The sequence below is a fragment of the Rhea pennata genome, chromosome 2, assembly GCF_028389875.1.
Source record: "Rhea pennata isolate bPtePen1 chromosome 2, bPtePen1.pri, whole genome shotgun sequence".
Taxonomy (NCBI): domain Eukaryota; kingdom Metazoa; phylum Chordata; class Aves; order Rheiformes; family Rheidae; genus Rhea; species Rhea pennata.
In genome coordinates this window covers 92,826,478-92,850,901 of record NC_084664.1, presented here as the reverse complement: position 1 = coordinate 92,850,901, position 24,424 = coordinate 92,826,478, and the positions used below count along the sequence as shown (strand labels likewise).

The 24,424-nt window shown below is 40.5% G+C and overlaps 1 long non-coding RNA gene across 1 annotated transcript; it reads right to left on the bottom strand.

Annotated features, from left to right (window-relative positions):
- Positions 1–6,606: 6,606 nt before the first annotated feature.
- On the bottom strand, positions 6,607–19,659 carry LOC134137213 (uncharacterized). The gene is made up of 3 exons (XR_009957643.1): positions 19,537–19,659; positions 18,430–18,522; positions 6,607–6,646 (listed from the first exon to the last, which is right to left on the bottom strand). It is a non-coding gene; the product is annotated as an uncharacterized LOC134137213 (long non-coding RNA).
- Between the last annotated feature and the right edge of the window lie 4,765 nt (positions 19,660–24,424).

Here is a 24,424-nt window from a genome sequence, read left to right as displayed (position 1 = left end):
ATATCTGCATAAACACAGGACACCACTATTTTGTTATTGCAGCATCACTGAGAAATCTTTCACATTCACAATGCAAGGCTGAATAGCAGTTCCATGTTATTCTTCCGTGAACATAGGGCTCCATGTATTATTTGCAATGCTCCTAATTTTTAATTACCCCAAATTGAAAGAACGGGATGATATATGGTGAGTGAAACCAAGCATATGTTAAAAATGTCTAAACAGTTTTACCTGGGAAAATGAACAGAAACATAAATTGCTTGTATTGCATATTTAAAAATTCAATAGCAAGCTAAAATTATCATTTGCATTAATGTATTCTGAAATATGAATTATTAAGTGATTCACACTGGCGCAACAAAAGCCAGTTTGGAGAACCTAGTTTTAGCCTGAAGCATTCCTCAGCAACCTTATCTTTCCAGGACCCTCTAAATAGTGCTAAATATATAAAGGAGATTCTTCTAATTGGAAAAATGTATACACAACACCTGTATGAAAAAAAATACTCCACATTTCCAAGCTGCTTTAAAAAAAGCCTCTCAAACAAAAGAAATTCAAATTTTCAGTGCTATTCAAGCCTCTCCTGTCTCTTTTTCTTTCTATTTTAACCCCCTTTGTACTTTGCATTCTTATAATTTTTTCACTTTAATCCCAATGATCGTTTGGTTTCTTTTTTTTTCTTTCTTTTTTTTAATCTCTTCATTCTTTAAATACAGTTTCATTGTTCAGAGGTCAAGGAAATTACCTGCCACAGGAAAGAATGGCAAGAACCTGCACATACAGTACTGGAGGAGCAGCTGTGGCTGCAGAGATGGCTGGCAGAGCCAGGCCTGTTCCCTGCAGCAGCAGCCTGGGGAGCATGGCGCAGGCAGGCCCAGGAGCTTCATCAGGCAGTGAGACAGGAGGGTTGCCTTTCTTTGCTACACAGGCAAGAAGGAATGGGGAGGGAGAGCAAATGTCTGGAAGCATAAACATTATTCAGTGCTGCATCTAGCAAGTCTTAGCTGATCAGGTAATACTTCTTCCTCTGCATCGTGTAAGAAAGGAAGACCTGTCAGCAAGGTCTTCTGGCACTAAGACTTGGAAATTGTAAGTCAGGAGCCCTTTGTAGGGGATTTTTTTTCCCTGGCTTTTGTTTCAGACTAAGGCAAATTTGGCATTGATTTACACACATGGCAACCATGCAAGGAGCAGTAAGGTGCCAGGGGATGTAATTCAGTGCAAAAGCTGGTCCTTGATAGAAAGGTGCAGGCACTGCCAGCAGTTCTTGGGCCAGAGCAGGAGGTGCTTCTCTAGTTACTTGCTGGCAGTAACTGAACTTGCATCCCTCTGGTCTAAAGCAGAGATGCTGCATCTCTTTTCAGGTATCTTCCTCTCTCCTAGGGCATGATATGACTAGGGTCTCAGAACATGTGATGGGAAGGGCATGTGTCACAGAAAACGGGCTCGGGTGCCATCCTGAAATGGCATTTTCCTTGACCTTGGTGACGGTGGGTACCAGGTCACAGAGCAGGCTACCTGTGCTGAAGCAAGTGATCATGGAGTACTAAAAAGTTGCAGCTCTGTGTGGAAATTCATGAGATGTGGGCCTGGCTGTAATGGGTGGGTTGCTATAGGTAGCTTGCTCCACACTGATAAAAAGTCATCCAAATACAGAGGTTTACAAGACAGAAAAGAGCTCCTGATGGATAATGAGAGGGAGAACAAGTGATAGTTAAAGAGGGATAAGGACAGCACAATGATGGAAAGCAGCCCAAAATGTCTCTTTGACTCCTGTTCTTCATTTGATGTGCTCAAGGTCAAGCAATGAGTCAGAGGAAGAGCCAAAGTTAGCAGCCTGTATTCCCAGCTCTCTGCTTTCACTGTACAGGCTTAATTTCCCAGAACATTCCCTTAGCTTTTTGGACAGTTGCAAAATATCTTTGACAAGTCAGAGCTGAGATGCTGCTGTTTCTCAAAACAGTTTATCAGTCATAAATGCCAGATCTGTGATGTGTGCTGTACAGCCCGAGTTTGCAGACTTCCTTCTGTGCTCAGACAAAAAGCTCAGCCTCTCTTTCTGAAATTGAGTTTCGTTTCGTGTCATGTGATTACAGGTATATTCTGACTTGCTCTTTCCATTTCTCTTATATGTTAGTAAAAAGGAAAAAATGGTTGGAAAAAATCTCTATGGCATTATTCCTACAAAAATTCATTTCTTATGCAAAGTGTTATGCTGCTCTGGGAAAAGTGACACTGAAGGACTTATGTGTAATTATGTCTATGTATTATGCATATACAAACACACACACAGAGCCTGGTGAGCTATAGTAATAAAGACACAAGAAATGGATGTGACATTTACCCAACACAACAAACATAGGTCAATAAACAAGTTGCCACTGGATCATTAGGAGCACAGTTACACAAGAATGGCTTCAACTTGGCCAGCAGTCTTCCTAGACCAGTATCTTGTCATCACAGAAGCACCCTCAGGATCCCTGGTTCTTAGTAATATTTTAATCCTAGCTTCTGCTCATTAAAAATGGGTTGAAACCTTGCAATTGTAGGGTTTTTCTTGCTTTCCTCAAATTTATTCACCTGGCTGGATACTTCTGTTAAATGGATAAACATCAGGTCGGTTTAAAAAAAAAATCTGTTGCATTTGCCCACTGAGATCTTCTGGAGCAGAAATACTTTACTTAACTGTATGTATGCATAAAAATCTTTTCTCTTTCATTAGCTTTAAATTTTTCACTCTCCTATTTCTTTGAATGTCCCCATGTTCTGATGGCAGGGTGAGAAAAGCCTCTTCTTTATTGTATCTAGATCTTATTCTCCGCTCTCTTATCTTCCAACATATTCACTGAGAGAGAGAGGCAGGGAGGGCAGGAGTTGCAGAACTGGTACCCGCTCCTGCAAAGCTCCCATGTTTTTGCCCAGGAGACCTCAGTCTGAAGTGCAGCTCTCAAGCTTGCCCAGTGAGTCCACGCGTTGTGCATGCCCAGGGCTGGGTGACCCAGAAAGGCCAAGCGTCAAAGTATGTGTAGCTGTTACTCCAAGTGAGCTTCCAGGTGGTCAGGAAATGCCAACTTTTGAAGTTTAAGAGGAGTGGATCTGTTCTAGCCCACTTTGCTCACTCTTACTTCAGACATGTTTCTTCTGCTTTGCTGTTTTGCATGAGACACATGGTTCCTAGTCTGAAGTAAGCATGGGCAAAATGGACTGGCTGCATCTGCCCTTTAAGATTCCCCTTGTAAATATACTGCCCCCTACAAGGATGTTTCAACTCACTGGCTGTCTAAAGCAGCTAATTTCCTCCCCTTCCCAATTCTCTATGTGAGACAGAACTGAGGTCAACAGCTTCTCATCTTTGCCTGTATCAAAACATGGCTGAGGAAAGGGGTACGTCACCAGGAAACCCTTGGGGGCTGAGCAACCTGCTTCACTTTCCTTTTTGGCAAGATTTCAAAGCACTTACTAGTCCAGCAACGAGAGGGTGGAAAGAGCCCCTTTTGGTCATCTCATTGCCAGGTTCCAGCACCTCTCCCTCTGCGTCTTATCTGCTGAGCCTCATGACACAAGAACTGGGGCCACGATTGGTGCTTGGACCCCTTCTTGGAGACGGATTGCTCCCACCTGCTGAGCTCAGCCAGGCAGTGGAGAGTCAGGGGCCACGCTTGCCCATTTCTCCACATTGTTTCACATTCAGTTAAAAACAAAGCTGTCAGTAATTAACAAAACATGAGATTTTTGAGAAACTAGATTTGCCGAGCTGCTATTTTAGCGAATCACAATGGTGTCACTGCCAAAATCATCACTTCCTTTCTCCTCTCTGCCCCTGCTCCAGAATTGGTGGTGCACTGTGAAACTGAAAATCTCTGTGTGCAGCAAGAAAGTGAGGTTCAAAGAGAACTATTTGTTACATTACCAATGCAAAATATGCCATGAACAAATTAATGGCACTGTCTTAAAAATTCTTTCTTGTTTGAAAGAAGTCTGTCTAAGTAATAATAAGCAAGCTGGACTTAATCAAACAAAACAAGCACCTACTAAAGAGTTTTATTAAGAAATTGTCTTTCTCTTCCATCTAAACAGGGAAATCCAGGCTGACAGAGTTGTAGTAATTCACGCAGTGTGTTTTGCAGGCCAGGAGCAAAACCAAGTACACAGCTCCAGGGGCCCAGTCCAGCACATTAACTGCTGGACTGAAAAGTTGTCACTTCCAGTGGATGAGTGTGGTTGCAGGATGTCTTCCCAACAACAGAAATTATTACAGAGCCTGATTCTGCACTAGGCTTATTTAATCTTTTAAGATGTGCAGAACCCTTGTATCTAACAAACCATGAATTTGTTTTCATGCTGGGATGCTAATGTTAAATACACTGATGTAATGGATTAGCACATTTTTGTTGACTCATGGTGACATTTTCTAAAGTGCTTAAACAGCAGAAGACTATCAACCAATTAAAATGAATTTAACTCTCTCAGAAAAAAAGGAGGCATTTTCAAAGGTTTCCAATTTGGATACCTTTTCCCATTAGAAATGAGTGAGAACTGAATGTTAACTTTCTGAAACTAGTTTTGAAAATCTCATCTTTAATTCTTCCTACAGTCAGTATTTTAATCTTTTTTCCATCCCAATGAGTTTATGCAAGCACTGTCACTCCATCTTGCTTTCCTAACACTGCTACTTTTAACAAACACAGAAATACTGCAATACTCATATAACCAAGATAACTCCTCCGTTGATATATATGCTGCAGCATCACATTTCTCAACATGTGAGATGACTTGTGTCCAGGGATCTGATGGAATTTCCTGGAATGCTTTAGCTTCTATCTGGCATGTGAGGCTTCTCACTCTCCTCCTGGTATTTGTTCCCTACCATTGACAATACCTGAAAATCAAAATAATCAGTGCTACCAGCAGTGAGGACATACATGAACACAAAATCACCCTTTTATCCTTAAATGTGACCCATCTAGGCTGAGAACTTTGCATCCTATTGTGCTCCTCTGTGGGACCTGTAAACAGTTAGATATCTGATATCCTGCTAATAAGGGCATTAGCTTTTGAGATTACGCTGACCTCACCCTAGAGGAATTTACATAACTATTTCATGCAAAGTAGAAGAGCTTCATGTGTTGAGGAAGCGTCTTTGTAGCATTTTCAATAATGCCTATAGGATCACTAGAGTTCCTTCTAGCTTTCCTTCAGAACTGGGTCTATCATATACTCTCACTTGCATTGGATACATAGACATCTCTCCCCACTCCCTCCCGCCCCACTAGCCCTCAAGTGTGGGTTAGGTATTCTCTCGGAGCACCTGTTCAGTTGGGCATAACAAAGCAGAGGAACCCAGAGCTTGAGAAACCCACCAGACCTTTGATATGAGGTAGATCTCTGAGCAACTCAACAGTTTCAGGGCTGAAATTGTTTTGCAGGTCAGCACAAGCACAGACGTAGCCAGTGAAAAGCAGGTTGTTGAGGGTCATAAGCAGCAGGTCCATGGTGTTAGGCTGTGGTCAAAGATGCTGTTTAGGCTGCTAGTGATCCACATGGAGGTACTGCCTCTTCTAGCCCAGCCCCAGACATGTGTCGTGTCTGGTGGCTATCACTTCCAGCACATCTCCATGCACATGTACTCCTACTCGGTCCAATTCCAACAAGCTTGTTTAGCTTCAATAATTTTCATGGGATTTTTTAAAAACACATTATTTTGGCCAGTTGGGGAGTAACAGTGATGCTGGTAGATCTGAGAGATTCTGGAAGGGGAAAGGAAGGGAGATAAGTAATGAACAGCCAAGAGCAGGCTGGGTTTGGTAGTCTCTCACTCCATACTGGTTGCAGCCAAAAGTGCTGTTTTACATCTGATTACAGCCTTTGTCTTCTAAAGAGCACTGAGTGAGTCTCTTGGTGGATCATAGCAGTTTGAAGAAATTAACTGCTCTCTGCATATCCTACATTTCTTAAGTACAAAAGAAAGATACTCCTTACTGCTCCTCCCTCAGACACTCTGGAGACATGAAACAGACGATTCCAGTCTGGATCCATTCCACTCCAATTATCCACTGTTTTTTGTAACATATATTTTATTTAAATAAATCAGAAGGTTCCATTTAGCATGTTGCATTTATCTTGGCGTACACTTCACACATGCAGAAATTCTGTATTAAGGCTTTCATATAGCCATTAGCAGAAGAATCAGCCAAATGTATCCCTGGTGTAACTCCACTGACTTCAGTGAAGTTTCACTAGGGGTATCCCTGTTCTGTTGATTTGTCCTATTCATTCTCAAAAAAAACCAAGAAAATACATGCTTATATTTAGTTAATACAATGTATTCCCTGTATGATACATATTTAATCCCCTGCACTTTCCTTCATTGACAGCTATATTGCATGCTGGTTTATATGAATTATTTTGCATTTATATGTCATTCTGGTTTTAAAATAGATATCATATCAACACAGATGTTGCAAGAAGAAGCAATGGGAAATCAGGTAACATAAAAATTAAAATCACCATTTGTCCCATGCATATAAGCAGGCCACTTTGACCACTTTGAAGTGAATCTGTTGGCACCAGCAAACATCAGAACAGCAGGAGCCACTTGAGTGATGATAAATTATGAGTGCCAGTCTCCAGAGACAAATTCTTGGCCCTATTAAAATATAAGGGTTAAAGCAGCCATTTCAAAGAGGTGAGAAAAAGCAGATATACTTTGCATGCTGATCCAGTACTAGGTATATGGGCAGGTCTTCAGCTCGTTTACAATTCAGTGCATTGCACCGCTTGAACAATCCTGTCTGGGCATGGTCATGGTTCCATATTTGCTGGACAAGGTGTCAAGGGAAGTACTTCTCCGCACAGTATTAAAACCAGGTAACCAAAACAGTCTGCTACAAGACTCACATTTTGAAGCAGAAATTGAAGTAGGAATTGAAGCAGAATGACATCAGTCAAGATGGTGAGGCTTGAGTATCTTCCCTACAAATTAGTTCTTGGCTATCTGCTATCAAATACCTCTATCAATGACAAGGATGGAAACATAACTGTGTTACAGACTAAGTCTACTCTGACAAAAAGAGTCAGTGGGAGTGATAAAGATCACAAATTGGTGAGGCAAGAGCAGTCTGGAGCACTAGCTAAATTAGGCACAAGCAAATGACATGCCTGCTGATACGGGCCTGTATCACTGACAACACAGAATTCTTCACACTGAAGGGGTGCAAAGTGTGCCCCAGCAATCAGTGTCCAAAGATGCAGTAGGTGATGTGGTAGGTGGATTGCTGGGCATCAATTCCCAGGGCCATGTGCTAGTCATTGCAATATTGTTTCTCCTTAGACTCATGGTTCTTCCATGTATTTGGCAGTGATGTGATCTCTGCAGCATCATTTCTATTTCTAGATGCTGAAGAACTGGAGAGCAGACAGAAAAGACCTGACCATGGGAATGATGGGCTTGGGATACATGATGAAGGCACAGGCCTGAAGGTGAAAGGGTTAAGCAGCTTGTTGGGGTTAGCTTGTCAAGAAGAAGGCTAAAGACTGACCCAGTCACTATCAAGACAGGTAGCAGAATCTGATAAAAAGTAAGTTTTTCAGTTTACCAGACATCTAACAAGATTCTGTGGGTGGAAGTTGAAATCAGTCAAATTCAGAGTAAAACTGGCATGCAAATTTTTAACATTCAGGATAACTAACTAGTGGAATTATTTCCCAAGGGCTGCAATAGAGTATACATCACTGGAAATCTTTTCAATCAAGACAGGATGTTTTTCAAACAGATGCGCTCTAATTCAAATAGGAATTAATTCAGGGCAGTCCTGCAGTCTGCACAATTCATGAAGTTGTGCTAAATGTAACCTTCAAAGCTTTGGGCATTTTTTGCTGCTTTAGAGGCCCAAAAGCCAGATTGTATGTACGTAACAACAGTTTTATTTATTGCTAATATACAGCAGTGTGTCAGGAAAAAACATTATTAGGCTAAGCGTTAATATGCTCAGTATCCACGGGGCAGTCACCTGGTGAGTCTCTCTGGCCAAGATGCTGTCAGTCAAGAAGATATGTGTCAACCTCTGTTTCTACTTAGAAAAGGTTGACCCTCAGTCCTGTTGACACACTATATTCCTCCTTTCTGTACCTGAGTTATCAGATCAAGTCAAGTCAATGGTGGTTTTCTACTTTTTTCCCACTGAATTTCTGATGATCTTACCTCTCTGCTTCAAACGCTTACTGATATTGACTCAACAAGCTCACCTCTATGGTCCCTCTTTGTTTCTGCTTTCTTGGCTTTCATGGTGTAGCAGCTTATAAAATTTCTCACTTCTAGATTAAGGTGGGAGCTACAGCTCATCTCCAGTAGAACTAGGTTCTGAGTCACATAAATGGTTCCAGCGGTACCTTCTGATATGACAGTCTACGAACATACAAAGATCACGACTTCTCCAAGACCTCTGCTCATGGACTGCATCCCGTAAGAACGTGTATCTTAATGACAAGCTTCTATGCAGCTTACTTCTACATAAGGCCTGCAAACATACCCACAAGGCTGCAAATGGAAGGAGTGGTTCCCACCTTACTTCCTAGGAACATTAGCCATGAGAAAGCTGGAAGGTCAATAATTAAAAAAAAAAAAAATCTGCTGTTGTACACAAAAACTGAGGGATGTCTATGAGGCATGTGCTTTAAATCTTATACAGGCAAATCAACGTGTTAGATAAATAGATAGCACTAGGCACTGTTATGCTCTTATGTTTCACATTTCATATCTCTCTTGATAACTTTTAACTACTCAGACAACCCAAAGGCACAGCTATGCTGGGGATAACGTATGTACCAAAGTTCAAATAGCTAAACCAATCCTCCAGGGTGTTAGAGTTGCTTAAAAAACATAGCAGAAAGACTGAATACCCTCCCCTCCCATTCTCTGTAATTCAAAACTAAAGCACAAAACAAAATCAAGCAACTCCAGTCTAGGTCTTTGAAGGGATATATAATATTTCAGGGCAAAATGTTGACAGAATGATAAACACTCTGAAAATCTCCTGTAGAATAAAAATATTTTAACTATGGGAGTCTCCAGAATGTAAAGTGAAGGTTTTGCTAGCACTGATAACAAATGCTACCATACTCGGCCTTTAGCGTCCTGTTGTATAAGCCTTTGCTAGCACACCACCACCCTGCTAGCTACCCAGAACCTGCTCTTGCACTCCACTCAACACTGCTGTTGCTAGCAATGGAAAAAAACTTCCTTCAGTTTCAGTGGATGCATAGTCAACCCAAAACTGTTTTTCGTGGATATGCAAGTAATGTTTGTTCTAGCTGTAATATCTCTTTTAAATGTTATGTATTACAGTGCCTGGAAACTCCGCTAACGGCTGTGTGTGAAATTGTGACAGATGGATTACAGAGATAGATAATACTGGACATTTTAATGTGCTTGTAATCTGACCAAAAATATTTCATTTTTATATCCATGGATAACTTTAAAGTGTAAAATGACACAAAGACCATCCACACACTAGCAGAGATGCAAAAGAATCTGCAAGGATGATGAAGTTAATTATACATTCATCTACATCACCTTGATATAAAATTTAAGTGATGTTTCTGAAGGATCATACTTGGGCTTGAGTGCCAGTCACACCACCATGTACTGCCAGTATGTAGAGCAGAGAAGTGTTTATTTTCCTACATGAAGCTCAAGGGAGATGAGGTCAAGTAAATTCATTCCTTTTGCAGTTCCTTGAATTTGACCACTCTGCTGGAACTGCTGCAGCTTCAGAGTGGTGAGACTGCAAGTGCCATCCCCACTGGCTGCACTGGTGGTACTCTTGAGACAGGTTTGTTTCATGGTAGACACGGAGAGCTGTCCAGTCTGTGAAATCTCTCCATGGGAACGTTATCCAGAGGGATGCGACATGCTTAGAATCTGGCTTAAAAGGGAGAACCCACCTGATGACTTTTGTCTAGAGTTAAAAACCCCTAACTTGATTGCCCCTTTATCTATTTATTTTTGTGGGACAAATACCTCCTCTTCCTTTAGTTGGTACAAAAGAAATTCAGTTTTTCTCTTCTTTCCTAAGCCCCTTCTTGCCTGTCTGCTCACCTAGAGAGCATCAGAACCAGCATGGTTCCCAGAACATTATTTACTTTGGTTCCTTTTTCAAAGAGTCAAAAGAAAAAAAAAAAAAAAGACAGGATTAATAGTTCACAAGCACTTTGCTGCTTCTCCTTCTAACAGGTAAAATTGTGCAAACAATTTGTTGATTTTGCTTTAAATTAAAGCAATTCCATTCCAAGAGAGTCTGTTTCGGTTTGGATTTTGAGGTGATGTTTGGGTTGTTTCTTATTTGAAAGGGTTCATCCATTCTCAGTCATAGCGGAGACTCAGCACAGTATTACTTAGGTGTCTGCCTGGGGTATATATGTGTATGTATGCATGCATCCTATTTTTGAGCTATTTTAACTTACACTTCATATTCTAGTGCTTTCTGATAAGTAGAGTTTATGTCAGAATAATTGGCCTGAGGATTTTTCTTTCCAGTCCACTACATTTCTGGGGAACAGCTACATGGGAGATAATGGAAATGCCACTAGAGTATCTGTTTGACAAGGGAAATAGCAAGAGTAAGGAGTGAACACAAAACAGGGACCTTGTCAAAGAATGTGCAAGTGAATCAGTCCAATCAATCACTGTGGGTGACGTATCTGAACAAATTGAAGCTGACACAATGGTCAATTTGACTGGGGAAAGTATAATTTTGGATTAGGGTGAACACCTTTAATCTGTCAATTATGGCAGTCTTAAACCTGTAATTGAAAGAGCACAGCACTGCGTTACTCCAGATGTCAGTCAAACCCGTTCACCCTCTTCTAATCACTGATCAGTTTGCAGTCTTTTCTGTATTTACTTATCACACTCCTATTTATTTCTCCCTTTAGACAAAATTATATGCTCCACTTTAAGAAAACCTCAATCTAATAAGGAGAGCCCTTCAGAATAACACTAGATGCACCTGATTTTCAAGCAGATGGTATTCAGGTCACAAGAAACAAAAGAGTATCACTATGTATTTAATTTTATCTCTTACTCCCTGAATTGCTGTTTAAACTGTAAAACACTATCTTATTTTTAGTATGTTTGTATGCCTGAAAAGTGCCAGCCTAGTCATTCCAGAACCACAGTCTTGTCTCTCTGAAGTAGTTCAAAATGGGGCAATTTCTTCCTTGGGAGCAACACTCCCTGAAGGTGGTTGAGCTGTGAGCCCAACCTACTTGTCCATCCTGGCCCAGTCTGGAAGAGGTAGGCGAATGATTTCTGTAGACATCTTAACCACGGACCTGTCTGTGATGCCACAGACCAAGAATACAGACTTACAGGACGCAAGAATCTCTTAACAGTTTCAAGAGAAAAATTACTCCATCTCTACCCACTTGTAAGAGGGATGGGCCACATGCTGCTTACAATCTCATGACACTTTTACTCCAACAATGCCTCTTCCAATGTTTAGATTAAAGCAACATGAAATGCATAATTCAATTAGCCTGACCTTGCAATGCACAAGCAGATAACAGAATGATGTGCTGTGTGAGAGGGCCCTCCAGTTCTGGTCAGCGTCTCAGTCAAACTCAAGAAGAGCATTTCCTTATCTTTGCTCATGTTGCAGATGAGCCATGCCTCACACTAAGATCCTTTCCTGAATTCTGAACCTGACATTCTCCATGGCATTTTGAATTCTAATTTCTTTAACTCTTTGGTCATTACAGATACAATTGTTTTAGGTGTTGGAGGGGCCATTTCTATAGCAGCTCTAGAGGGAAAAGGAGAGGCAAACCTCTTGTAACTCTTAACAGTGATCTTGGTTTTGGGAGGCAGTTCACAGAGAAACACTGAACAGAGAAACAGATTCCCATCCTCCAGTAGGATAAAATGCACTAAAGGATTGAAAGAGCTAAGCAAACTCCTTACCTTCAGCATGTGAGGTTGAAATAAACAGGCAAAGAAGCATCCCACCCTCCAGAGCTTCTCAAGAGTAAATCATCCAGACTATTAGTCCTGTAACTATTAGTATCTGTCCTCTACTCTCTCATTATTCTCTGCCTATCAACTCCTTGTAGGAGCTGTCTATTCCATCCTTCTTATGTCATTATGGTTGCCATGCCCTCCTCTCAGCAGCTCCTATCTGTTACAATGAATAAACGGAAGAAAAAAGAAAGAGAGAAAGGGAAAGGGAAAGGGAAAGAAAGAAAGAGAAAGAGGAAAAAGAGAAAGAGAAGAGAAAGAAAAAAGAAAAAGAAAAAGAAAAAGAGAAAGAGAAAGAGAAAGAAAAAGAAAAAGAAAAAGAAAAAGAAAAAGAAAAAGAAAAAGAAAAAGAAAAAGAAAAAGAAAAAGAAAAAGAAAAAGAAAAAGAAAAAGAAAAAGAAAAAGAAAAAAAAGAAAAAAAGAAAAAGAAAAAGAAAAAGAAAAAGGAAAAGGAAAAGAAAAAGAAAAAGAAAAAAAAGAAGAAGAAGAAAGGAAAAAGAAGGAAAAGGAAAAGGAAAAGGAAAAGGAAAAGGAAAAGGAAAAGGAAAAGGAAAAGGAAAAGGAAAAGGAAAAGGAAAAGGAAAAGGAAAAGAAAAAACCCTTGGATTCTCAAATTACCAGGAATCAAAAGAACAACAACAAAATTGTTTTAAAAGAAATAAAAGGAAAACTAGTAAGAGAGAACGAGAGAATTTTGCAATCTGTAGATGATTTCTGCTTCTGGGATTGCATTCATCATTAAGATTTATAGGTCAGTCCAGAGCTTAAATAGCAGATGTTTTCTCATTATTTGTCTTCCTGGCTAAGGCACAAGATTCCTTTTTAAGGAGATCTGCGTAACACATGCAATGAAAACAGAACGGTCCCAGGATCAGCCCTTGTAACCAGCGAGCTGAAACACCCATCAAAGAAAAGTTTAATTTCACCCTTCCACAACAGGAAGAAGTGTGCTTACTAGGGACTAACTAAGGACTGATTCTGAAATTTTCAACAGCAGAACTGAATTTCACGTCTTGTCCAGCTGTTCTCCCATTACAATTATGAGCATTTGAACAGTTTCATGTACGAACAGTCAACTTGCTGGCAGGCTTCAGCTCCCCTCTGAGAGCTGTGCTTTTGAGCTTTAATCAAAAGTTGGCGTAGCAAGTACTGTTCTGAATAACATCACTGCTACACAAGTTCTTTATAAAGCATAACCTGTTAGTGCTGGCCTGCATGTACTAATATTTAACAATTCTGCACTATTAAATATGAAGCAAAATATTTCACATATAGTGAAGAGCAGTGTTTTAAGAGGAAGAGTCTCAAACTATGCTGAGGAAAAAAAAAAAAAAGATTGAACTTCTTTAGCTTTTCCCATTTAGGTCTGGACTTTATACCTTAGCTTACTTATTACTTTCGGAGTCAGTAATGGAGATTCACAGTCAAATCCTTTCACCTTACTCTCAATATCAGTAGAAAACTCATCTCTGCAGAACACACCTTCTTCATTAAGATCCTTCTACCTACTAAGAAAATTACTTCTACCCATAAGAATTTAGTGGCATAGTAGACCTTTCAGTCTACTAGCATTTTCATTTTTCCTTACCTAGTCACTCAAATTGATCAATGTGGTATCATTTCCATAGGCATCTCTCCTCCAAAGAGCCCTTCTGGTCTTATACTATTTCCTGATGACTAGGTAGCCACAGACCTGAAATGGCTTTCACAGATTCACATACCTAACCATTGTGCTGCTCTGTGCGCAGATCACTGGCCATTTTGTTTCAAGTTGTTTACAAGCAGAGACTCACATGCCTTGCTTGGTCTGGGAAGTAGGGTGGGGTAGAAATCAAAAAACCCTACAAAATTCCCAGCAACTTGATTTCTGAACTTTCTTATTAAGTTGTTTATATCAGAAGTACAAGCATATGCTTCGCTTCTTGGGACATGTTCTGTAATACACATTTCTAACCTCCACAGCTTGTACACGTACTGCAGACTTTGTTGAGTCTCCCTTTTCTGTTGCAATTGGCCTGGAGGGAGATCCCAAGTGTTCCCAAGCCAGCTGGGTCTGGGTCAGACCCTGGAAGTTCTTCTGACTCTGGAACGACAGAGTGCACTTGCTTGTGAGGATCCCTTTTGTAGCTGTTCCTCCTTGACTGTGAGCCTCTGCAATTCTGCTGTTCCAGCTTTACAAACGCTGCTGAGACCACTCAGGCCTCAACATCCTATTCAAAAGCACATACACCTCCAAAGTGATAGATTTACTTTAGAATCAGAAGTAATAAGAAGAGAAAGAAACACAGGTTTGCATAGCTACCTCACTCTCAAACCACACACAAGTTATAGCTCTTCAAGGAAAATAGCAAAAGCCTTCATAATCCCTGCAGTGTCAACAGCCTCTTCTTGGGAGTCTCCTTGCCTCTGCAGATGCTGAGACATAAGAGAAACCATATCCTTCCCTGATACCTCAGTCTCTATGCCAGCTGCCCTGCTTCACAGCTTCTTCAGGCAATCAAAGCCCAAACTCCATTGCAGATGAACTAAACCAAACAGTTCAAATCTTTCACACTGAGAAATACAACTGCCAATCCCCACAGCAGCTGTGATGGGAAAAGTAGCCCACATTCCAGTGAGATACTATGGGCGATTTTAACTATAAGGACTGCCCTGTGTAAGTGCTGTGTAAACATCACTCTTCTGATACGGGTCTACATTCAAGGACACTTTTGTTCATTGCTGCTGGTCCAGACTTTCAGAGTACTTAAATCACTGCACCTTCCTACTCCTTCAGCTAGATCAAATATAACAATAACTGCACAGGAAACGAAGAACTTCTATTTCATTCTACAGGCAAATAGGCCACCCTCATCTTCCTCTAATAACTGGCACACACTGTAATGAAATGGTGAAAAGCCTTTGCCCTGCTGATAAGTAGCTGTTTTATATTCCAGCTGCTACAACTGAGGAAAGAAGAGACAATCCTGCAGCCCAGCTCAAGGCTTTTGGACTCTCCAGCCCCTCTCACCAACTAACTATTCATGTGCATTGCCTTATAAACAAAAAGATAATACCGCTATACATTGTGTGACTTCCCTCTAGAGTTCACAACATGCTACTCTATGACTACAGGGGCAGTGCCCGCAGTGACAGGGCACCATCTCCCCAGGTCTGAACATGGTAGGCAGTCACAGGGTCCATTGCCAATCCCAGAAAAATGCAAGTGATGAACCAAGTCCACGATCCATCTAGGGTCTCCAGAGAAGAACAAAAGGAGATGGAGTCAGAGACGGGACTGGAGAAAAACTACCATATAGATCTAGGAGATGAGCTGCTTAAACCATGGGTCCAAGATCCATCCAGGAGGCAGGGCCAGAGACAGGACAAGAAACAAGCCTACTTACAACATAGCTCAGGAAAGGACTGAAGGCCTGGGCCTGAGCTGAAATGGGACCCTAAGCCCATGGACAGGGGCTGTAGGTGGTGGCCCCAGGCAAATCTGGTTAGGGCCAGTAAGACCTATTAGGGCACTCAGGGCTCTGACATCCACTACCCTATGGTAGCGTATTGATTTTTGACCTTGATCTTTGGCCAGGTTAGACACCTCATTTAGGAGCTGACCTATCTATTTTACAGAGCCAGATATTCAGATTGACTTTGACTGGATGTTTTAAAAATGCTTAGATCATCTAGATGCTGTGAATACCACACTGCAAGTTTTACCACTTGCCCCTCTTTAGGGAAGTATGTTCATTTTTCATTGAGGCCCTATGATGGTGCAGGATTCAGCTCCAGGTTGACTATACTCTGGCTTTAATAGTGCAAGTCTCAAAGTTTGCTCAGTCATTCGCAGAGCAAGTTGCCTCCTCCAACTGTGTCTTTAACCTCTTTCCCAGGTATCTGCATAGTAACTTAAAGAAGTGTCTTGTAGTGCCAGTGTTTCTAAGCTCTGTTCCACTACCTATGTCCATGAGGAGGTAAAGAAAATACATTTAAAAACTGTAAAGCCAGTGGTGTGTGCAAACCATCCATGTCCCCTGGAAAATATTTGCACTGTTCATTATTAACATGAAAGCTCTCTTGGTAATTCAAACACTGCTTTTAGCTCTTCAGGATTCCTTCCTTCTTTGGCTTCCCTAAAGATATGTGCTCTACAGGCTAATACAAGTGTTCAGCTGAGCTCTAGTCCAGCACTTTTCTGTATTAGGCGAAAATGTTGTTTTCATTACCAATCTCTAGTACTTAAAAAAAAATCCTGTAACTGAAACTGTTTCTCATAAAGTCCACATTGCATAAACAATCACCCTAGGTCTTGGGAACAACAACCAGTACACACATGGACTGTACCACAAGAGCAACAGCTCATACTGGCCAGGGCAGAACAAGGACGTGCTCACTTTGAGGGACAGATGGTATCTATTTAACTAAACATTCTTCCACCAAGGCTGTTTTAATGCCCAGATCATTTCTATCAGCTTCTTATCACATTTGGGAGCCCAGCATGCTTCTAGTGGAGGCTGTGTAAGTGCTTCCCAGAGATTGCTTTAGTTTCAGGGATCAAGGCAGCATATCAGCATGAAGAGGAGGTGTGTGTTTGTGTGTGTGGGGAATAAAAACAACCCCATGCCATGTTTGCTGATTTTGAAATGTTCTTGGATGGATTTCCAGGTAGAATATAGATACAAGAACGTGGGAGGCCTCCTTCATCCTCACTCAGTTTGCTGTATGTTCAGGGCCAGGCTGTGAGCCTTTAACTCTTCTATGCCTGTGCACTGTTCTGTAGACGTAAATGAACTCTGCCAGTGCTCAGTCACTGGAAAACCTCACCAGCATGTGTAGCATAGTACTTAGACGAGGTTATTCTGCTTTTTTGAGCTGGTTCACATCTGGCTGCAAAATTCAGCGTAGACATGCAACTTAGCATGGCACTCACTCCTAGGAATGCATCTCTTTCCAGATACTTCTGTTGTGAGAAGAAGGTGTTACTCATTCTCACTAAGCATATCACAGGGTGTCTTACCACTAGACTGTCAGGCAGAGCTGTTTAACTGAAACCTCTAGTGCAGTGAGGACCTGTGTCAGTCCTCTTCAACTGTGGAAGTACCACATATGAAAATATTAGCATGACATCTGCACAGTGTAGCATGTGCCCAAAGTACCTTGATGTGAAAAAGAAGTGTAGGGTGTTCAGCGAGAGCAGAGAGGAAGGTGTGGGACACCTATGAAAGGCAAAGAAAAGTCTCTCTTTTTTCACCAGGGAACTGGCTCACACACAAGTGCAATAACAAGCATTGGCAGGCCAAGCATTGGCAGGCTGCCCAGCATCACTGTACTCTACTTGTAAGTGAACTGTGAGGCTCAAGCAATCTTCTGGGAAAAGTTCACACCAAATATATTGTATATTATGTTTTCTCTCTCTCTTTTTTTTTTGTTTTTAACCAAAAGACTCTCTATTTTCTTCCCTGTTGTATTATGGATTTCTTTAAGATCCCCAGGAGCTGTCCTTTTGAAAAACAAACATTGAGTAATCTAGCAGATCTGTTTTTAAGGTAACAGAGGTAAACCAATAAACTTCTCTTCAAAGAGACAGCCTTCAGAATAAAACTGGAGCACAACTCATTACGGTTTTCTGTTGTTGGGCTGTTTCTTTTTTTTTCTTAGATAAAGCCAAGAAACTGGGTGTGAGAGAGAAGTATGCTATTAAAATGCTATCATTATCTATATGGTGTACATCTTCCATAGACTAGAAGCCAAAGAACCCCAGACTTTACAATAACAGTGAAGTAAAAGGGAAAACATTCCAAAGAGCATGTTTTGTATTTGTTCTGGACCTTTCAAAACAAGTTTGATATGGTTTTACAAGATAGTCCTGGTCACCTCACAGACGCCAACTATAATTCCCAATGTAAATTGAATGTGCACACAGAGATGTTATTATAAGCATGTGAATCTGTAGTGCTTGAAGAATGAAGAGCCACTTGTTCTGTGCTGCAGGCAATAATAAGATGCATTAATTTTTATTTTTGCTTATCTCCAAATATGGCTTTTAAAGATTCATAAAAAGAAAAATTTTGTAAGGTCACAAAAAACGTGAACACATTGGAGAAGATTTATTTGACAAATCATGGGCAATCAGCTGGAAACTGGGTAACAAAAATAGGCCCATCTATATATAACTAGCCCAAGTAATATTCCTCATTGTTTCACAAAGGCAGATACTGTGAATTTATTAATATTATTTACTGTTGTTGTTCCTAATTAATTTTACTCTATTAGTGCTCGGAGGCCTTTGCTAAGCTGTGTGTTGCACTGTATGAGGTTTAGGAGGTGAAGTTAGAGTCTTTTTGCATATGTGGTGGCACCGCACAGAAAGTAAACTCAAAGCAAAACATGATGCAGTTCACTCAGCTTTGATCTGCAATGGTATTGAGTACCTGTAATTCCTGGAGATCTCATAAGGAGTTTTGTGTGTTCAGCACTTTCGAAAGCCAGACTGAAGTTCCTTGATACACTTCTGACAACAGGTCCTCAGAAATTACAGACAGAAAAGAATTATTAGGTTATCAGGCCAAATTCATCCCTAATGAAAACCTATTGAAGTCAGTGGAATTTCATCAGGGATAGATTTACCATAGAAAGATTGTTCCCCATAGTATATTTGGAAGTGTTTTGTCCTATGCCGTTTTAATTAGCTCTACATCAATTGAGGCACTGTACAATTGTTTCAATCAGCTACCCTCGCAGAAAACTATCTCTAGCTATCCTTGTCCGTATTCCCCCTCATCACCCCTGCCTCTTATTACCTATTTCTCAGCCCCTCACTATTTTATGTCCAATTTGGCTAGTGAATTTCCCAGGACAGATGCAGCCTTCTTTCATGTTTGAGAAGGACCTAGTCTGTTTTGAGTTAAAAAAAATACAAGAAAAAAAATTCTTACATGGAAAAAAACAAAGGTGTTTATGAAGCCTCGAGCTTTTCTTTGTCACTCCATCAATCCCTATATAGCGAGGCTACAGTTTTTCCACCACATGTTTTGCATTAAGATGGACATGGAGACTTTAGTCTTAACTTTCCAATTTCATCATTCACTCAATGGATTGTTAGAGTGAGTGGCTTCACTTTTCAATTCTTTGCTTAACCATGATTACAATGGACACAGATATGCATATATAAAACATTTCTTAAGTTGCTTCATAGAAATTAGAAGAGCCTTTTAAGTTCCTTAGTGAAAGCACAACAACACAAGGCAAAGCACTGTGTTATTATTAGTACTATTGTATTTTTATTTTCATCATTTTAACCCAAGCATTCATCTTTTCTCTGATCCTTGCCCATCTTTTCTTTACCTTCTGTGATGAAAGTTCTATCTAGATTGGATCAGTTACCAAAATCCCATCTACCTAAAGCTGCATGTGTTCATTTCTGAGTCACCATGCAACAAGCAAGACAATTTGCTTGAGGAATCAGGAAGACCATGCAATATTGCCATGTTTTCTATTGTCTTAATGCTCTTCTAAAACATACACAGACATATACTCACTTTAAAATTAACCACAGAGCTTAATTAGGCTTCTTCTGATCATGCTTAGAGGGTTCCGTGTTGTCTTCCTGTGACCATTTCATCAGCAATGTGCCGCATGCATGTCACAGTGTGGCATCTCATCACAGATACTTGCTCTCACCCTGCAAATACAGATTTTAACTCCTTTCTCCAGAAAATGATTTAATTACTTAATTATTTAATTACTCATGCATGCTCTCCAAGACAGAGTCCACAGCTCTGCTTGTTTCAGGTGGCTCCTGCTATTTTTGAGGGATGATCAAATGATGCTTGAAAAGAATGCTTTGCCATAGAATTCTCTTTGACATTCAGTGAGGACATTCCATTAACAAAGCGAGAAAAGATTGACAAGATGAGAACAGTTACAGAAGGAACTGAAGAAAATCTGGATATGGCAAATACAGTCATAAGATTAATTATTTGTAGTTTCTTAAGCTCTCACTGTGAAGGTACTTAAAGCTGTACTGAGCAACTTGGTTCTCCTCCACTACAAGACCATAGATCCAGGAGAAATGTACTGTAATAGCTACCTCTAACATGCAAAGGAAGGTGAAACCAACTTAACTTACTAAAGCCTTAGTCTAATTTTGATCTGCACCAGTGGTTATGTTTCCCTCAGGTGCTAGAAAGGGGGGAAAAAAGCAGGAAGAAGATGAAAGAAGAGAAACTTTTGGCTCTGCTTAAACAATGTATTTAAGTCACTTCAGTCAAAATCATTCAGCAGTTCCTACAAAATCCAATCATGGACCAAAGCAAAGTGCAGCTAAATGAAATGTTATATATTGTATCCGGCAAGCAATCACCATACTTGCATTCTCATTGCCCTCAACAGCACCTGCATTCTTTGATCACAGTCCTTTTATGTGCTACGTTGTATACAAAAGACCAAGCCAGCAATTAGCTATTCTAGCACTGGATCCTGAAATCACTGTGAATGCTTCAGCCCTTTAAAGAAACTCTAAATAGAAGGAAGTTGCAAACAAAGTCCAGCTTGTGTATTTTATGCCAGGTTCCCACAGCACTGTAGATTCCTAGAACTTAATTAATGACACTTGCATCCTGTATGCCTTCCAGAGTTTTAGTGGAAACTTTACTAGTCAATTCAAACTCTGACATCTTTTGGACACTTGTCTTTAGCACACTGGTCAGTATCACTAGTCTCTGGTAGGAAAAGACAGGACTTTGCTGCTAAGCATGACTCATCCATTATCAATGAGAGGGACAACAAGTGGAGAGGCAAAACATGCATCATCTACTAGTCATCATTCGCATACTTCCACTGAAATTGTATGCTCTGTAGAGGAACTAAAATGGGGGATGAAAATGAAAACCATGGCCTAATATACCAGCATTTGGGAACTCTGCCAATGCCCCTAATTAAAATTCTGTACTAATCTCTTCAGGGAATCCAAGAAATTCTTTCAGAAAATGGAACATTCTTCTATGCACATCCAACTACTTATCCTATAAGAGTGAATATAAAGGAGATTGTATACGATCAGGCAGAGGTCAGTGGAGTGGAAAGGACAGTGTGAAAGCTACAGGAAATGAGCCATGTTTGAACAAAACTACTGGAATTCCTTCTTGAACCCCGGTTCACACAATGTGTAATTTTGCTAGTCCTGGTCTAAAGATCATTACATTATTGAATGACTTCATTAGTTTCAGTGGGTTTTAAATCAGCTCCCAAAACAAGAGAATATAAAATCCGTATTTCAATTTACAAGGTATGCCAACATGTCCTTTCCCTTCTTTTCCTTTTGTCCTACTATCATTAGAGAGTTTGGTGAGAGTGGTTTCAAATGAATGCGAAGTACAGAGGCTGGATTAGAGAGGGTCTAGGATAACACCTCATACATATATTGGTGTAAAGGCAATAAACAACGCATTCAGTGTTGTTAGAGATGCAATTAGAGATGAAAGGAAGGAAAGAGTTGGTAACTGGTTGGTAATTGGAGAGGGAAGATATTTTGGCAGATAAGTATTTTGAAGAAGGGAAAGACTAAAGCTACTTTTCTTGTTAGTTGAAAAAAAGTCGGAGTGAAAACTTAAGGGGAAAAGTAGGGTGATATATATGTGAGAAGGAGAGGTAACTAGAAGGTAAATAGAGTAAGTGGGCAAGACTAGGTTAGAATCTCATTTGTCTGGGTGGAAGAAAAGAGACAAGACAAGTAGGAAGCATATCAAAAGGCACAGACAACAGGAAATCAAATTATATTTACCAGTTTTCTCTCTGAAGAAAGCATCACAGTCCTAAAAAGAAGAAGGCAGTAGGAGAGAACTCTGAAAGATGAATCTAGGCTGGCCTGGCAATGAGTAAATCTTCTGATTAGCTGTGCTGCTGAGCTTTATAGGTCAAACGATCTTATTGTGAGTTCAAATTATTCAGATCCAAGGCTTTTGTTTGGCCAACGTGGAGCTATAGGGTTTAATCCTTCATTGCCTTACTCTTTACATAGCCCCTGACATTCCTGCAAATTGGCTGAGGACTGCCAAAGGGAAGCGGAGGCACAGGCATGTGGGGCATCGAGCCTCTGCAGGGACTACATGCAAACCAAGACAGTGGGGACTCAGCTCTCTTGGCTAATTCTCTGAAGTAAGCAAGGTCTGCAGTGAACTCAAACAGGATTTTAGCTCCGGTCCAGTTCTCATTTGGACAGCCTTCTCTCTTCTCCCCTGCTTAGAAACATACAAAACTTCCTCTCTCCTATTCTTTTCTAAAGGATCTTTCTGTGACTAAGCCATTTATGTGTCTATATTACATGTAATTCTCTGATGTCAGATGAGATAACAGAGATAATCCTCCTAAAGGATTTGTGGCATTATAGATTACAACTTCCATTTGTATGTTGTGTGCATTGCCTTCAAGAGGCCTTGAGCAATGGTAAAAGATCTCTGTATTCAGATTAAAAAATATTTGCATTCAGCACAGCTTTATTATAGGTTTAGAAACACCAACAACCCAGCTAAGCGACCAGCTGTTCCGATCCTGCTATTTTCTTAATCCATGCAAAAGTAAAATTCTATTGTGGTCAGTGAGAGCCTTGCCAAGGTAAGAAGATGTAAGCTATTTTCCTTGTGTTTCTTCACCTGCATTTTCACTATAAAGCAATCACTTAGAAAGCAGAACAATTTATTCCAGAAGGTAGTCATCTGTGTTTCACCATTGCATGTCCAAGCCAGAGTAAGTACCTGTGCTTTTTTTTTTTTTTTTTTTGATATCTCAAATCCTGTTGACATAAACCAATGGGAATCTCAGTGGGTTTCTGTTATGGCTCAGGAGCATACCTAGGGCTTAGATACTGAGATACTGTTGTAAATCTACCCAGGGGTGCTGGATCTGCATAAGGGTCCTCACTGGGAATCTCTCAGGAAAAAGTTGAACAGTTACAGCTGAACTGCCACTCCAGAACTCAGTTTCTCCATGAGAATGTGCATTTAATACTTCCAGGAGGAGATAATCACTAAGAAGATCTTTAGTTGCATTTCCTGCTCTGTAATGCAAGCTTCTCTAGTGAAGGAACTGAACAATTTTGGGAAACACAGAAGAGCAACACTCAGCAATCTCACAATATGACTATTCTGATACACAGCCAGTTCTGGCTCCCAAGCCTGGAAGACAACATAGCTGATCTCAGTTATACCGGATGGTGTGAAACAGTATTCACACAAAAGCATATCCTGCTTAGCACATGTGGAATATTCCTAGGAGGAACATGGCTACTGATGAGTTTGGGTGGTATTAACACAGATATCACGTACAATATACTTTTGTCTAATTATTAGTGTATCTACATTCTACTGAACCTTGCAATGATCATTCTTTGATTTCTTCTCCTGTGAGAGCATTCAGTAGAGTGGGGAAAATTTACATGTTTGCTCTCTAACTATTCAATGTCAACCTCTACAGCAAAAATCTGTTTTCTAACCTCACTTGTCCTGTCATTTTGCCTGCTACAGTTGCTCTCCTGAATATACCAGCAATGTTCAACTAACAATAGCCATTTCCAGTGTGGAAAAAAAATCCGCGACTTCAAAGAAGTTTAGGCACCTCTTACTTAAGGTACTTTGAAAGAGCGTAATTTTGGTATGTAAAAGCAGGCATACGTCTAATGGAAACACACCTCTTGCAGCTTATGTCTACATGATTTAGGAAGTTACAGATCTCAGCTGTTTGTTGTCTTTCTGACTCCCCTTGCTCTGTTGAAATCACCACTGTGACAGCCAAGATGAAGTAGCTGACTGTGAGCATTCCTAGACCTTTACAATACAGAGAAAAATCCTTAGCTTAAATCAGCACTGACGGGAACTAACTTCTTAAACAGGCTTGAACTTGATCCCTGTGAGCCCATCTGACTGTGCCCGGGATTGTCTAGTTCAGCTTGGAGCCAGAGCGTGTACCCTATTATCAGCAGCAGCAGCTCTACATCAGTCAGCAGCTGGCAGACCGGCCCTTGGGGACTCTTCTAGCGAAGGCTAGCGCAGCCCTACGGTTGCTTCAATATATTCTTTCTGTGCAAACCAGACGCATCTCTGTGCAAATGCTGTTATTGCACAATGGGTGTTACTGATTGCAGGAAAGAGACAATGCTTGGGCACTGGACATGTTGTTCAAACATCATTCCAGTCTTTTTATGTACTCTGATTAAAGCCCTTTACTTAGAACTGCCATCACATCGTTGCTAGCTACTTCGAGTGCACAGAGAATATCTCAAATCCTTTTTTTGCCATTCTTCAAAGGTTGAACTGAATTGTATTTGAGTCCTTGAATTTATTGTGTTTGTGACATTCTCTTAATGTAGATTCTGGTTTATCTATAGTCATATATATCTACATATGTATATGTAGATATAGATCTACATGTACA